Source organism: Helianthus annuus, chromosome 4 (assembly GCF_002127325.2).
Source record: "Helianthus annuus cultivar XRQ/B chromosome 4, HanXRQr2.0-SUNRISE, whole genome shotgun sequence".
Taxonomy (NCBI): domain Eukaryota; kingdom Viridiplantae; phylum Streptophyta; class Magnoliopsida; order Asterales; family Asteraceae; genus Helianthus; species Helianthus annuus.
In genome coordinates, this window is record NC_035436.2 from 1,711,862 (window position 1) to 1,729,795 (window position 17,934).

The following is a 17,934-nucleotide window of genomic DNA, read 5'->3' on the forward strand; positions in this document are numbered from 1 at the left end:
TGATATAATATCATATTCTAAGCATATTAATTCAGGGAACTTGCATTTGAATCTTTTGGCTACCCGTATCGCCCTTTTCGCGTTCGGTTCGGTTTACGTAACTAGTTTGCGTAAATTGACCGAAACGGGTCAAACGATATCGTTTTTGCTTCAAAATCCAGAATGTATTTAGTATACCCGTATTATACAAGTATTCAAATTTGTCGGGTCTAAATCACATTCTATCCGGTCTTTCGCTTAATCGTGCGTAAACCGTATCATTCCTAAAACTAACCGGTCAAAGCTTAAGCTTAAATAAAAGGCCGTTAGGAATCTAATAGGTTAATTATAAACCTTTGTTCCAGATTAGGAAGCCCGGTAAAAGCTACCACCACTTATCGTTTGTGACTTATACTTGCTCAGGTAAATACATTTTGACTTATTTTCCCTATACGGGCTTGGGGTACGGTATTTAAAATACCGCTTGATCGGGCGCACAAGTCCTGCTCCCTACGGGTGTTCAGTCTTGAATAGCTTGTGTGATTTCGTTTAAACAGTTTTGTCTTACTTAAAGGCTTTGGGGGGTTGTTGACCATGTCCCGGATATCCTTGGCATTATCTTACGAGATGGCCACGACCAGAGCACGGGGTGTAGGCGTACACCTGTCGTGTATAACTCTTTGATGTGGTGTGTCAATTAAATCTCTAGCCCGGACAGTAGATCCCGGGCCACCAGAGATATAAGTGCATGTAATTCGTTCACAAGTTCATATTAAATGATTATCCCAAGTTAATAAAAATATTTATGCCTTGTGCATTTAAATAAATTTTAAATCATTTTCAAAATGAGTCGGTCGATTTGTATTTACCAGTGTAAACTGACGTATTTTTCCCAAAAGATTAAGTGCAGGTACTATACGGAAATAGGCTGGCTGTTTCCTAGAGAGCGTCCACAATAGTCTCGCAAACTCGGACGACATTTATCTGTTGAACTATTTATTTCTATTTTTATTTGATCCGCCTGTGGATCCATTTCAACTACTGTGATATTTATTATTACACTTTATTTAAAAGTTGAAATGTTTCTATTCTGCTTCCGCTGTGCATTACTATATTGTGTTGATTGTCTATGACGATGCCAACTACGTCACTGTACCCCACACCGGGCCCACCGGTGACACGTGGAAATTGGGGGTGTGACACTTTAGCTTCTGTAGTTCTCTGGCCATAGCATGGTTGATACCTGTATCCTGCATGAATCCATGGTTAGTGGTAAGAGAATTATTTAAAGTGTTACCTCCCATCGGGTTCAAGTTAGGAACACTGGATGTGAATCCATATTGCTGGGATTCTGGGATGATGGAGGGACCAGTGGAAGCAATGGTCTGCATTGGAATAAAATCTCCTTGATGGACATCTAGACTTCCTGTTTGCAAACTCTTTAGGGATCCTGGCATCTGGACGGATCCCGGTATCTGAGATGATCCTGGAACGAAGGAGGATCCTTGAACCTGGGATGATCCTGGAACAAAGGAGGATCCTTGAACCTGGGATGATCCTGGAACAAAGGAGGATCCTTGAACCTGGGATGATCCTGGAACAGAGGAGGATCCTCGAAATTGCTGTGCTCCTGGGTAGGCTCCTGAATTCACGAAGGATCCCATATGCTAAGGATAGGATCCTGCCGGCTGGAAATATGAGCCTGATGCCTGAGTCACTATTGCTGAGCTGAGGTGCAATCCTGTTGGTCCTCCTACATGTTGAATGCCTGGGACCTCTGGTGGCTGAGAAGTAATCATCGGAGTATCAAAATTCAAAGATTTGGGCATCAGTGGGGAATGATCCTCTGCCGTTTTCTTTTGTCTTTTGAGATCTCCGATTTCCTTGAGGATCCTGTCATTAGTTTCATCCTGCCGCTGCATACGATCCTTCATCTGCAAAATCAAAGTAAATATATCACTAGTACTGGGAGCAGAAGAAGTTAAAGCAGAAGAAGATGAAAGTTTATAGAAAGCAGGAGTTGGTCTCTTCTCAGCATTTTTCTGAGATCCCGCTGGTGGTGGAGGCAAAGGTAGAGTGCTCTGAGATGAGTTGACTGCAGACATCGCCGTGGAGGTATTCTTCAACGATGAAGCCATGCAATACTTCGAAATGATCACCAACAGAAAAATTTTCTTATAAATGAAGCACCAATTGCCCCACGGTGGGCGCCAAACTGTTTTGGTCAAAAATCACACAAGGATAATGCAACCAAACTCTATGTAAACGGGGAATGATGCTTGATATGTTGAACAAAGTAAAGGATCACTTAAATGTAAAATACGCAAGTGACACAAGGATTTATACGAGGAAAAAGCCCTTGATCAATGAATGATCTCCGGCATAAAAAACCTCGGGTGATGGCAACTACCGATCACCAAGCTTCAATATAACAAACAATATTTTTACAACTTCGGATGGTAACGAGCTAAGTACAAGAATCACTATAGTATCGTGTGCCAAAGCGTGTGAGAAATGTGTTGTGTCTTCCGAATGTTGAAGAGTGCTCTTTATACAAGTGTGTGTGGTCGTATTTTAGGTAAATAACCTAACTATTAGCTCGTTACCCCTTTAGAAATAGAAGTAAATTTAGCCTAAATAATCGCCCTTGAATTGTGCTGAGTTTCCATATTATCCACAACGTCTATCTTTGATTATGCATGTGCCAAATTAGCGTGACAGGTTCCTTGTTTATGTTGCAAAGACCAGATCCCACTTGTAATTCCTGCAAGATAACATTAAATCCAGAGAGAACAATCGTTAGTATGAGGATCCTTAGGATGATCTGTGATCCTGATCCTGGAGCTCCTCTAAGGATCACTATCTGCCAAAGAAACAAGGATCACTTGTTAGGATACCATGTAAGGATCATAGGTCATAAAAATCCAGCCCTAACAAGCGGGATCTCAGAAAAATGCTGAGAAGAGACCAACTCCTGCTTTCTCTAAACTTTCATCTTCTTCTGCTTTAACTTCTTCTGCTCCCAGTACTAGTGATATATTTACTTTGATTTTGCAGATGAAGGATCGTATGCAGCGGCAGGATGAAACTAATGACAGGATCCTCAAGGAAATCGGAGATCTCAAAAGACAAAAGAAAACGGCAGAGGATCATTCCCCACAGATGCCCAAATCTTTGAGTTTTGATACTCTGATGATTACTTCTCAGCCACCAGAGGTCCCAGGCATTCAACATGTAGGAGGACCAACAGGATTGCACCTCAGCTCAGCAATATTGACTCAGGCATCAGGCTCATATTTCCAGCCGGCAGGATCCTATCCTTAGCATATGGGATCCTTCGTGAATTCAGGAGCCTACCCAGGAGCACAGCAATTTCGAGGATCCTCCTCTGTTCCAGGATCATCCCAGGTTCAAGGATCCTCCTTTGTTCCAGGATCATCCCAGGTTCAAGGATCCTCCTTTGTTCCAGGATCATCCCAGGTTCAAGGATCCTCCTTCGTTCCAGGATCATCTTAGATACCGGGATCCTTCCAGATGCCAGGATCCCTAAAGAGTTTGCAAACAGAAAGTCTAGATGTCCATCAAGGAGATTTTATTCCAATGCAGACCATTGCTTCCACTGGTCCCTCCATCATCCCAGAATCCCAACAATATGGATTCACATCCAGTGTTCCTAACTTGAACCCGATGGGAGGTAACACTTTAAATAATTCTCTTACCACTAACCATGGATTCATGCAGGATACAGGTATCAACCATGCTATGGCCAGAGAACTACAGAAGCTAAAGGATATGATATCGAGTGTTCCAGGGGTAGTCAAACCTATCCCGGAGATTGCAGATGGAAGCCATAAGGTATCTCGTTTTGCACCACCAATTTGTGTAGCTGAGATACCCAAAAGGTTCCATATCCCTACCATGAAGCTGTATGATGGCACAACAGATCCTGAGGAACACATAGCACAATACAGGGAGAGGATGGAGATCAACCCAATCCCGGAAAAGTTAAAGGAAGCATGCCTGTGCAAGGGATTTGGATCCACTCTTACTGGATCAGCTCTTAAATGGCTGCTAAGTCTTCCCCCTTACTCTATCACTTCGTTTGCTAATTTAGTTAACTTATTCAATAATCAATTTTCTTGTAGCAGAAAATTTGAACGATTGACTAGTGATTTATATAGAGTAACTCAGGGTCATAATGAATCATTAAGGGATTATATAACCAAATTTAGTAAAGAATCCTTGGACATTCCCAACTTGGATATGGCCACAGCTGTTGAGGCCTTCAAAATGGGATTGCTTAGGGATTCATTGTTCTATGATGATCTTGTTATGACACCATGCAGGAACCTAGATGAAGTAAGAACTCGGGCACTCAGGTTCATCCGGCTAGAGGATGACAAGAGGATCCAGGAGAGACAAGTAGGATCCTCAAAACAAGAAAAGCAAGGATCCTCTTTCAAAAGCAACAGATTCAAATCCTACAACAGAACTGACAACCAGAACGTGCATGCTGTTGACCAAGAAGAGGATGATGAGGATTATCCTCCGATTTCTGAATATTGTTTTTCCGTTAATAATCATGAACTAATCCTTGCAATGCAGAATCTAGGAGAAAAAGCCAGATGGCCCAGAAAAAATGACAAGCTAACTGGAACTAAAGACAAGTCAAAATGGTGTGCATAACACGAAGATTTTGGGCATTTAACTGAAGAATGCATCGCATTAAGAAAGGAAATTGGATATCTGCTAAGCAAGGGGCATTTAAAAGAGTTGTTGGGAAGAAAAAAGCAAAGGACTCAGGATCCTGAAAGGATCCCTGAAAAAGCTCCAGCCCCTCCGGCAAATGCCCAAGTGATCAACTTTATTTCCGGAGGATCAGACATCTGTGGTACATCCTTCTCAGCAGAAGGAAGCTAAAATGGATAACGGAGAAAGACCTATTCGAACATCAAGTGTCTTGGAAGGAAAAATCATAACCTTTGATGAGGATGATCGCATTAACATTCAGGATCCCTATCATGATAGTTTAGTTATTACTCTCTTTATTTCTAACCATTTTGTCCGCAGGATCCTTATTGACGGAGGAAGTTCAGTAAACATTATCCAGCTTGATGTTCTGAAGAAGATGGGTATCCCTGAATCAGACATCACTCCAAGATCCTCCGTGCTTGTGGGATTTAGTGGCGAAACTAAGAAAACCCTGGGGGACATCAAACTCCCAATTTATGTGGAAGGATTACATAATTATCAAAAATTTTGTGTTATTGACTGTTTGTCTTGCTGTAATGTTATCCTTGGCAGGCCCTGGATACATGATATGAAGGCAGTCCCATCCACCTACCATCAATGTGTGAAGCTCCCTAGCCCATGGGGAATAATCAAGATCGACAGTGATCAACAGGAGGCTAAGGATTGTTACACCTCATCAATGAGACCAGCCTCAAAATCAAGGGAGCAATAGCAATTACAGTATCCTCCAAGGAATGTCTTGGAGGCAAGAGAGTAGGATGTGGACGAAATCCTCTTGGACCCTGATGATCCTGAATCCAAAATCTATATCGGATCAGGGATCCTTGGCAGAATGAAAGAGGACATAGTATCCTTCCTCAAAAGAAGAAAGTCTACCTTTGCATGGAAACATGAAGATATGACAGGTATATCTAAGGATATAATCACTCATAAACTTGGCATTGACAGGTCAATCAAACCGATCCATCAGAAAAGGAGGAAATTTGCACCAGAAAGAAATGCCATTATCCAGGAAGAGGTAGAAAGATTACTTCGAGCAGGTATGATTAGAGAGGTAAAGTATCCAAAATGGCTTGCCAATGTGGTTGTTGTTCAAAAGAAAAACGGAAAGTGGAGGGTATGTGTCGATTTCACTGATTTGAATAAGGCATGTCCCAAGGATCCTTTCCCATTACCCCACATTGACTCCATGGTGGATGCAACGGCGGGTCATGAGTTGTTAACCTTTATGGATGCATCATCTGGATTCCAACAAATTCAGATGGAGCCATCTGACCAAGAGGATACGGCTTTTATGACCCCAACCGGTTTATATTGTTATATTGCTATGCCGTTTGGATTAAGGAATGCAGGTGCAACATATCAAAGACTGGTAAACATGATGTTCAAAGATCAGATTGGACAAACTATGGAAGTATACATAGACGATATGGTCGTAAAATCCAAGAAAGCTGAGGATCACCTAAGGGACTTGGAGGAAGCATTTGATATCCTTGATAATTATAACATGAAGCTTAATCCTTCAAAATGTCACTTTGGTGTTAAAGCAGGTAAATTCTTAGGATATATGGTAACCCAGAGGGGCATTGAAGCAAGCCCGGAACAAATCAAAGCTTTGGTGAATATCAAATCCCCTGCCAACGCTAAGGATGTGCAAAGGCTAACAGGCAGGATAGCAGCTCTAAACAGATTTATATCCAAATCCTCAGAAAGGTGTAAAGAATTCTATGATATCCTAAGAAAGAACAAAAAATTCGAGTGGACGGAAAAGCATGAGAATGCTTTACAAGCCCTCAAAGAATACATGTCCTCAGCTCCAGCATTGATGAAACCAGAAAAAGGAGATGTGTTATCCTTATATCTTGCGGTATCCTCAATAGCAGTAAGTGCGGTCCTTGTTAAGGATCATGAAGGTACACAATATCCTGTCTATTATGTAAGTAAGAGTTTACTTAATGCCGAATCCAGGTATTCACACCTTGAAAAACTTATTCTTGCACTAATTATGGCATCTATTAAACTAAGACATTATTTCCAAACCCATGTTATTATTGTTAGAACTAATTTTCCAATCAAGAATGTCCTCAGGAAACCAGAGATGTCCGGAAGGATGGCTAAGTGGGCAGTAAAGCTTAGTGCCCATGATATAAGATATGAGCCTAGAACAGCCATCAAATCTCAAGCATTAGCAGACTTTGTGGCTGATTTCAGTAGTGATTTACAAAAGGAAGCCGAATTGGAAGTCCAGCAGCTGGATGAGACCAAGGATCCTTGGATACTACATACTGATGGATCCTCAAATGTTAAAGGCACAGGGCTTGGTATACTACTAAAATCGCCACAGGGGGACATAATACCCCACTCCATAGCCTGTGAGTTCCAAGCCACTAACAACGAGGCTGAATATGAGGCCTTGATTGCTGGTTTGCAAATTGCTAAGCATATGGGGATCAGGTATCTTGAGGTATACGTGGATTCATTGTTAATCACTAATCACTTTAATGGATCCTATGCTGTTAAAGGTGAAAAACTAACCAAATATTTAGAGATAGTCAAAGAATTGGCACTCTCCTTTGTTTCCTTTAGTTTGACACAGGTACCAAGGGAAGAAAATACAGAAGCTGATGCATTGGCCAATCTAGGATCATCTTTGAAGATCCCAGAGGATATAAGTATCCCCATCATCCATATCCTGGCTCCTGCTATTGAAAATCAGGTGGCCATGGAAATAGAAGAGGATTCTGCGATGATCCCTAGTGAGGATACTCAATCTTGTTCAGGATCATGGATCTCACCAATCATGAGATACTTACAACACGGAGAGATTCCTATGGGAGAAAACCCTAGGGCTTTCAGAATCAAGGTATCTCAATTCACAATCTTAAATAATATGTTGTATAAGCGATCTCTTGCAGGACCATATTTAAGATGTATCGAGGATCCTGAAGTTCAAGAAGTTTTAAAAGACTTCCATGAAGGAGATTGTGGAAACCACACTGGGGGCAGGGCATTGTTCTCAAGGATCTTAAGGACAGGATACTACTGGCCAACTATGAAAAGGGATGCTGTGGAGTATGCTAAGAAGTGTGATCCTTGTCAAAGATACAGCAATATCCTTCATCAGCCGGCAGAATTTCTACATCCTATACCATCCTCTTGGCCATTCATGAGATGGGGAATGGATATAGTTGGCAAGCTCCCTAAAGCACCTGGAGGAAAAGTATTCATGCTTGCTATGACTGACTACTTCTCCAAGTGGATAGAGGCTGAAGCTTTTGCCCAAGTCAGAGAGAAGGAAGTTATATCCTTTATTAAAAGAAATATTATAACTAGATTTGGCATTCCTTCTGAAATTGTATGTGATAACGGTTCCCAATTTATTGGGAGCAGAACTACTAACTTTTGTGACAGCTGGGGGATTAAGATGATAACATCAACACCAGTCCACCCACAAGCTAATGGTCAAGCAGAATCATCCAACAAGATCATCATCAACAATCTAAAGAAGAAACTTGGATCCAAGAAGGGGAAATGGGCAGAGGAATTGCCTTATGTGCTTTGGGCTGATAGGACAACTCCCAAGAATGCTACTGGCCAAACACCCTTCTCTTTAGTGTTTGGGGCAGAAGCAGTGATCCCAACAGAAATGGTGGTGCAAACTGCTAGAACAAGTACTCGTGATCCTGAGGAGAATGCTGCAAACTTAGCTCAAGATTTGGATATTATTGAGGAAATCAGGGATCTGGCTAGGATAAGGATGGCCAGCTACCAACAAAGAATGGCTGGTGCTTACAACAAAAATGTCAGGGTAAGGAAATTCCAAGTTGGGGATATGGTGTTGAGGAAAGCATTCCAGAATACCATCAATCCTGCTGATGGGAAATTGGCACCAAAATGGGAAGGCCCTTATTTGATTGAAGCCGAAGCAGGAAAGGGGGCATATAGATTGCTAACCATGGAAGGAAATTTGTTACCGAGAGCCTGGAATGCTGTTCACTTAAAGAAATATTTCATGTGAGCAGGATCCTCCTGGCACATATGATCCTTACATTGAAAGCATCCTCGAAGGATCCCAATGATGTCAATGATCCTTACCCTGGTAATGTCCTAATCCTAAACTATTCCATTTTCTTATTTTTACCTAAGGATAAGGATCATGTATCCTTCATCCTCCTCTCACAAGATTTTGAGTTCTGATAAGTCCAGGTATCCTCAGCATATCATTGAGAATCTTCAAAAGCATCTCCGATCCTTGGGTTCGACCCCAGTTATCCTTGGGCTTGTCCCCAGTTTTCGCCTGTAGCGCACGATGATCCTGGTATTGTTCACGTCTTTGGGACCAGTACCCACTTCAGGGGCTGATAACCCCATCGTACTGGCTATACCTAGGATCCTACGTATAATGGTAGACGTACCATACATCCGTTCCTAAGGTTTCTAACGTTTTCACGTTAGCTAAGGTTTTGGCATTTTCATGCCACTAAGTTTGGATAGTCGCCAGTGAGGGCCATACTCCAGTTTACATACGATCCTTGGGCTTGTCCCCAGTTATCCTTTGGGCTCGTCCCCAGTTATCCTTTGGGCATGTCCCCAGTTACTAACTTATCTTTTATATTGGCTTAGTCCCAAGTTATGTTCTATTTTTCAGGTTTTCGAAGTTAAACAATTAAGGATCCTTAATCCTTATTATCCATTAAAGTTTCACTTATGGTTATCCTGATTAAAGGTTAGGATCCTAACTTGGATCCTCAGGTATGATCCTTCACTATTTTCAATTTCATTCATTATTCGTTTGAACAACCCTTAGACTTTGACAACTGAACCTATGATCCTTAAAATAAACTACTTTGAAAATTTTCGATTATAGGATATTTGATCCAGGATCATATCCTAAACTTCTTAAACATAATTTGCTTAACTTTTCTTACTCAAACAAATATGTATCAAAACAATTGGAAATTAAAAGGATAACAATGCGAAATAAGCCAAAAAGGTTAGAGTTATTTTATTAACAAAGGTTTCAAACCCTTCAAAGTTGTCAAAATTGCCAACCCACGTTTCTACCAGCAAAACGTGGCCCGTCCACATGGGTTGGCAAAGGGTGTCTATTGTTTGTGCGGTCATAGCATGCAGGTAATTATAAGGCGGCAGGATCACAATGGCTTCATCCCCCAAACAGAGGATCCCTCCACCATATGTAATCCTACCTATTGTTCACAGGATCCTAGATCCTCAACCCTAAAACTATTGTTCAAGTTACAGACCATAATTGTTTCTAAAAAACATCAACAACCACAAAAAAAAAATTGGGCTCCGGCTATGTCTAGAAGTTTCCTTCATCGCCCAATCCTGCAGCTCAATCCTTAGCTGCACCATCACCACCAGCTCCACTTACCTCCCCAGCATGATCCTTGCCAGCACCTTCAAGCATCGGGATCTCCTCAGCCTCCTCATCATCCTCCAACTCTGCCAGCCTCGCCTTCCAGCCCTCCACGTCCCATGTGCTTTTGTCGAAGGCAGGATCCTGAGCCTCCGTAGCCATCTGCCGCTGGATCTTATACATGGCTATCGCAGCAGAGACCTTGGCATCCTGGGTGATCTCATGCTTCTCATAATCAAAGTTGATCAGCATTTTGGCAGCATCATCCTTGGTAGCCCGGAGCTCCTTCTCAAGATCAGCAATCTTGAGATCCTTCAGCACACCCATTTGTTGGAGGTCAGCAATCCGGCGGTCCTGATCCTCGACATGACCAACATACGTTTCTATCTCGCCAAATTTCTGCAAGGAAGACAAGGCACAAATATCAGAAACAATCCTTAAAACTATCAGGATACGCAAACAGGGGCAGTGATCCTTACCTCATTGAAGTAATCTAGAAACTGTCGGCGGAGCAGGGGCAGGCCTTGGAGATCCTCAGTATCAGAGGCTTTTCTCTTCTTGCCTCTTTTCCCTCTAGCAGGTGCCTTCGGGATGGAAGTACTTGGGCTAGCAGGATTCTTCTTTCTGGAGGATCTGACGTTGGTTAGATCATCGATGCCAAATTTTGAGGCAGACTTAGAGGATTTTCCAGCACCTACACAACCAACATAAGATAAGTATTCTAACTAAATTTGAAATCCTACACAGAATTACTTTATAAATGAGAATACTTACTTGACATTGTGGCAGAGGCAGAGGATACTTCTTGAGAATCCTGGGTGGCAACCTGGAAAGTTCTTATCTCCGGATCAAGTTTCTTAAAGGCTAAGAGTCTCTCTTTTGCAGCAGGAGTCAGCTTAAGATGAGCAACGGATATAGCTGCACAATAAACAAGAAAATATCAGTGATCCTCATCCTAAGGAACAAGTTTTATGGTGATCCTTCCAGGATCCTCTATCCTACCATGAGTAGCCCACTCTTTGGGCAGATCCTTCCCATCAGGGATGGTATCTCTCCTAACAAAAAAGAACCGTCGCTTCCAGTTCGTGTCGTTCTTGGTAACTTTGAAGACAGGGTGATCCTCTCCAGCTTTTCGCTTAAACAAATATCGGTGGGATCCGAAAGTGGTAAGATCATACATCTCAGCCAGCTCCGCCATACCAAGGTCAATCCCCTCTTGTTCAATGATCCTCTCAAGGGTGTATAACACCCTCCAGATCATGGGCATAGCCTGGATATAGCAGATGCCGGTAAGGGAGAAAAAGGATTGAGTGAACTGAGGGAAAGGATACGAATATCCTATCAAGAAAGGAGTGATCGGGAAAGCTACCCAAGTCTCTGAGATGAAATCACTCAAAGCAGTAGGGCTAAAAGACCTGAAAAGGGTGTTCGCCGGAAAGCAATGACGGATTTTGTCGATCTGGGGGTCGATAAAACAGCACCTCTCGGTGGGAGAATCTTTGATGATCCCCTGACCCTTCAAGGGGCTGTTCTTCTTAGGATCCTTGTGCGGGGAGTTCCAGAGCAACATCTTTTACAAAATCACGGAAAGAAGAAGAAAAACAGAGCAAGAGAGAAGAAGATGAAAAGGAGAATACCTGGTTAATCTTCTGAACACGATTATAAAAGGGAGTTGCTTTGAATTTAAATGCATCCGATCCTATCCCTATTTCTATTTATAATGATGATTTGTGCAGGGCTGTCGTTTCCATGACGTCAGATCGCAACGGATAGTTCCATCTTAACGGCTATATATCCGTTGAGTTAGTTATGGATAAGACCGGAAAAATATAACTCGCTTATATTAGATAAATACTCCTTATATTTTGGGGGCAATTGTTAAGGCTGGATTTTTATGACCTATGATCCTTACATGGTATCCTAACAAGTGATCCTTGTTTCTTTGGCAGATAGTGATCCTCAGAGGAGCTCCAGGATCAGGATCACGGATCATCCTAAGGATCCTCATACTAACGATTGTTCTCTCTGGATTTAATGTTATCTTGCAGGAATTACAAGTGGGATCTGGTCTTTGCAACGTAAACAAGGAACCTGTCACGCTAATTTGGCACATGCATAATCAAAGATAGACGTTGGGGATAATATGGAAACTCAGCACAATTCAAGGGCGATTATTTAGGCTAAATTTACTTCTATTTCTAAAGGGGTAACGAGCTAATAGTTAGGTTATTTACCTAAAATACGACCACACACGCTTGTATAAAGAGCACTCTTCAACATTCGGAAGACACAACACATTTTTCACACGCTTTGACACACGATACTATAGTGATCCTTGTACTTAGCTCGTTACCATCCGAAGTTGTAAAACATTGTTTGTTATATTGAAGTTTGGTGATCGGTAGTTGCCATCACCCGAGGTTTTTTATGCCGGAGATCATTCAATGATCAAGGGCTTTTTCCTCGTATAAATCCTTGTGTCACTTGTGCATTTTACATTTAAGTGATCCTTTACTTTGTTCAACATACCAAGCATCATTCCCCGTTTACATAGAGTTTGGTTGCATTATCCTTGTGTGATTTTTGACCAAAACATCTTGTATCCTGCAACAAATCCTAAGGATAAAGAAGAACAAGCACTCAGGATCCTGGTCATGATCATGAGAAGGATACTGGATCCTGGATGACTCCAATCATAAGATATCTCAAGGAAGGACACATTCCTGAAGACGAAAATCCTAAGGCATTTAGGATGAAGGTATCATGATTCACCATTATAAATAATATTTTGTATAAGAAATCTCTTGCAGGTCCATACCTAAGATGCTTGAAGGATCCTGAGGCCGTGGAAGTGCTTCAGGATATACACGAAGGGGATTGTGGTAACCATACTAGGGGCAGATCTTTATTCTCAAAAGTGTTGAGAACAGGATACTATTGGCCGACAATGAAGAAAGATGCTGCAGAATACGCTCGAAGATGTGATGCATGTCAGAGGCATAGCAACATATTGCATCAACCGACTGAACCATTATATCCTATAGCTTCCCCTTGGCCATTCATGAAGTGGGGAATGGACATTGTAGGAAAGTTGCCAAAAGCTCCAGGAGGAAAAGTTTTTATGCTAGCGATGACCGACTATTTTTCTAAATGTGTTGAAGCTGAAGCATTTGTCCAAGTTAGAGACCAAGAAGTACTATCCTTCATAAAGAGAAATATCCTGACCAGGTTTGGGGTACCAGCTGAAATCATCTGTGATAATGGGTCCCAGTTTATAAGCAAGAGGACCACTGACTTTTGCAAGAGTGTTGGGGAATCAAAATGATCACGTCTACTCCGGTGCATCCTCAAGCGAATGGACAAGCAGAATCCTCAAACAAGATAATTGTCAATAACTTAAAGAAGAGACTTGGAGCCAAAAAAGGAAGATGGGCACAAGAAATACCCTTTGTTTTGTGGGCTGATAGGACAACGGTAAAGAATGCGACAGGCCAAAACTCATTTTCCTTGGTATTTGGAGCAGAAGCAATGATTCCAACGGAAATGGCGATACCTACTGCAAGATCTATCCTACAGGATCCTAAACAGAATCCTGAAGCCTTATGTCAAGAATTAGATACCGTGGATGGAACAAGGGACGCAGCAAAGCTAAGGATGGCAGCATATCAACAGAGGATATCCGGAGCATACAACAAGAATATAAGGACTAGGAGGTTTCAAGTTGGAGATTGGTTGTTAAGAAAAGCTTTTCAGAATTCTACGAATCCTGCTGATGTAAAATTGGCTCCAAAGTGGGAAGGACCCTATGAGATTGAATCCGAATCAGGAAAAGGAGCATACCGACTCAAGAATATGGAGGGGGATATGCTACCAAAATCCTGGAATGCTATACATCTAAAGCTCTATTTCATGTGAGTTTGGAATTTAATTTCTAACTCAGGATGGTATGAATTCTATCTCTTTTAATATGTTTTATATTATTTACTCTTTTGAACTGATTACTGACTTACGCATCGGAGGGGTGTTAGCCAAGCTAACACCCATCTTAGTTTAAGGATGTTTTGCAGGATATACACTCGGGATAATTCGGAAGATTAGAGGATTGGCCCCCTCTCTCACGTTTAAGGGATCCTGATCCCTTCACAGGTTTAAAGGTATTCACCTTTCTCACGAATTGGGTTTAAACACCCCGCCTGGAGCGCAAGTTATCCAGGGATAGTTCAAGGTGGCGGGACCAGTTCATGTAAAAGTGGCTGACAATTTCGTTACTGTTGGCTATACCCTGGATCCTTAAGGTATATGAGGATTGATCACCCTCTCTCGCGAAAGGGTATTTTCATACTCTCTAAGGTTTAAAGGTTTTCACCTTTCTAAGTCTTGGAGTTTATACACTCCCGCCTGTAGCACACGAAAACAAGAGTGTTTTCACACTCTTCTAAGGTATAAAGGTTTTCACCTTTCTAAGTTTCGGGGTTTCCACACCCTCGCCTGTAGCGCATGAAACGTGGGTAAAATCCCCGGTAAAACTCAAAGACTTAAAGGTTTTCACCTTTTCAAGTCTTGAGGTTCTTATACTCCAGCTTAAATGCCTGGAAACTGGGTTTAGTCCCAATAAAATACAAATTTTTTTGGATAATCCCAAAGTATATTTTCAAAAAACGTAATCATTTACAAGTCTACATAAATTTTTGAAAAAAGATTGCTAAGTTTGAACAACTGGTTGAAGAATTGCTAAAGGATCATATCCTGGTACAACATATTCGTCCTGCACAGACAGGGGACATCCGTGATGGAACATGACGTATGCTGATACTATATCCGACTGGGGACATTGCGAATGATTCAAAGGTTTAAGAATGAAGATTATTGCCTAGGTGTTTCTTGTATGGATTCTTACTTTTCCTAAGTTTGAAGGCCTTATCTGAGTAAGTTAAGTTTTTATGAAAATTTGTATTTAACTAAGTTTTTGTCAAACATTCTGAACAAAGGTGACAAAGCAATTAAGTATCATACCAGTATCCTGATCAGGATATTCTATTCAAATTTTTCAAAATAACATATAACACGGAGATGAGGTCGAAAAGGTTAGTTTATTATTATTGGTCCAAAAAATTGTATTCTTGGTTTCATACTCAAAAAGAGACCCATTCACCAAGAACACAATTAAGTTTTTAAAGCATATTTACATAAACAGTTGAAGGCTTCATCATGAAAACACAGGATCCCTCCACCTTCAACTGTCAAACTATTCTACTTGCAGGAAATGAAAATTGTTCTAAGTGCAGGACGACAAGATAATTTAGACCCTACAAAATACAGTTATCACTAAACACAAACTAACCAGGATACAGGTTCAGTATATGTGTACGAGATACAGGATCTGGATACTTACCTTATTAGGGAAGGAGATCATGGGCTCAATGAATTCCATGAAGCCAAGGTCACCATAAGAGAAACCTTTGGCAGTGGCAGCAGAGGACTTAGAGCTGATGGCAACATATGGCTCCTTTTTTCACCAAGACAGGCTTAGAAAAGCTGTCAAGCTCATCTGGATCAAAAGTAGCAGGGTCCTTGATGGAATCTGCGTAAAAGGGAGTAATTCTAATTTCATTACATGATAGTATTCTGAAGTAACCAAACCTATGCAGGAATATTTAAAACAGATATCCTTACCAGACACGTTGGAATGACTAAAAAAAAAATATCCGTTGGAATCATGATATCCAACAGTTATATTTTTGGGGACAATTGTTATGGGTGAAATTCTGAGCCCATATCCTGATTTTGTATCTTGATTTTTCATTAGTTGTATATGATCAGGATACCAGATCAGGATACCGGATCAGGATACCGTATCAGGATACCGGGCTAGGATATTGGTAATATCATGAGGCAGTATCCTGACTATTACTAACGATTGGCTTGTAAAACGTTGGTTGCAAGGTACCAACGTTAAAAGACTTGATCTACCTGAAGATTCGCTCAAGGTGGTTGAAAAATGGACGTTGATGGTGGAAGAATGGGTCTTGTAACGGTCAGAAAGGCATATTCCGCGAGAATATCGGATGTTGGTCAATGTTATTGACATTGTAACGGTTATATGAGCTGAAGACCCGGTTTTGTAGTCAATAAGCACGTGGAAAACAAGTAGAAAGAGTCCCCCAACGTTCAGAATGGAATATTCCCAGCATCCCGGAATAATAGGAGAGTTAGTTTGTTTTTTGTAACTATATAAAGGGGCGATCGGATCATAGGTAGACACAACTTTTCACACACTTTCACTCACACTCTTTGCTCTCTAGCTACTAGCAACCACTACACACAAACACTTGTACTCAAATCTCATTGTAACACTTAGTTGATCCGTATCATATCCTGCACTGTATCCTGAAGTTTGAAGCAATAAGAAGAACAAGGCAGCTGCGATTGTCAGCTCCCGAGGTTTTATGCCGGCGATCTAGATTGATCAAGGGCTTTCCTCGTACATCTCGTGTCAAGCCCTTTACTTTTTTGCTCATTGTTTGATCGTAAATACAGCTCAATATCCTGAGCCGTATTCTGAATACTGTTTTTCTAAACAACTTAACCAACATATTTTCAACACATTTTTTAGCACACTACCTCACTTAACTAATTTGATCACTTAATTGCTTCGGTAATTTTTGACCAAAACACGTAATAGGCTGGTTTGTCCTTAGCATCATAGAGTCTCGCAAGCTTTGGGATGCATATATCTGTTGAACAATTTTCTTCTTTTTATTCCGATCCGCCTGTGGATCTATTTCGACTACTTGTGATACTTAAACATTACATTTGATGGTTGAAATAAATCTATTTCTATTGCTTCCACTGTGCATTATAAATTTGTGTTGTTTGACAATGATGGTATCAACTACGTCACGATACTCCCCCACCGGGCCCACCGGTGACACATGGAAATTCGGGGTGTGACAGTTTAGGGTCGCAAACCGGTCCAACATTTACTCTCCACAACTATAAATAGAAGTGTTGCAACACTTCACAACTTGCACCTTCTTCAAACACATTCTTCTCATCCTCCTGGAGATTCTCAGCTAAAGGGAGCCTCTTGTTGAGTTCATTTCGTGCTAGGACCACTTGTAAGTGCTCCTACCTCCTGCATTTTCGTTTGTAGGCTTTTAAAAGCCGAAAGTCAAGCATTTTCGATAAATGCTTTGAATTTCGGTTTATGTCGCAACTCCTGTCCCCTAGTTACCCAGGAACGGGCGACCGCGACCAGTTTCAGTGGTATCGGTGGTTATCAATTTGGCAGCGGATATTTCATCAGGACTGTAGTTAGGAAATATTTTATCAGAGTAAAATACCACACTTTCCTAATATTAAACATGTGGGAATAATCCCAAGTTTTAAGTACACACATTTTCATAGGGATAAATCCTATTTTATTTAATAAAAGCAGCTCTTTATTTTAGGTAACTTTATAGCCACTTTTCCAAGTCTTCAGTGCTGTCCAGCTGACTTCTATTTGGCTTTCACATTTTGTTACCTGAAACGCGTTTAAAAACATTTTGTCAGTGGGAAATACTGGTGAGTGAATCTCAGTTTAATCAAGATAAGTAAAAAAACCATTTTACAGTATTGAGGGCGGTCGCGCAATTACATATGTTTCCATCTACTTTAATTACCACCCACGGTATTGTCAACCCGACTTGTGGTCATGTTACTACTCACAATGTAGTAACAAATTTTGTATACAAAACCTCAACATACCGACGATAATTGTAGAATACAAATACTCAATCACTGTTTAATATAATATAAAATATTTGAGGTTTTGTAAAAAC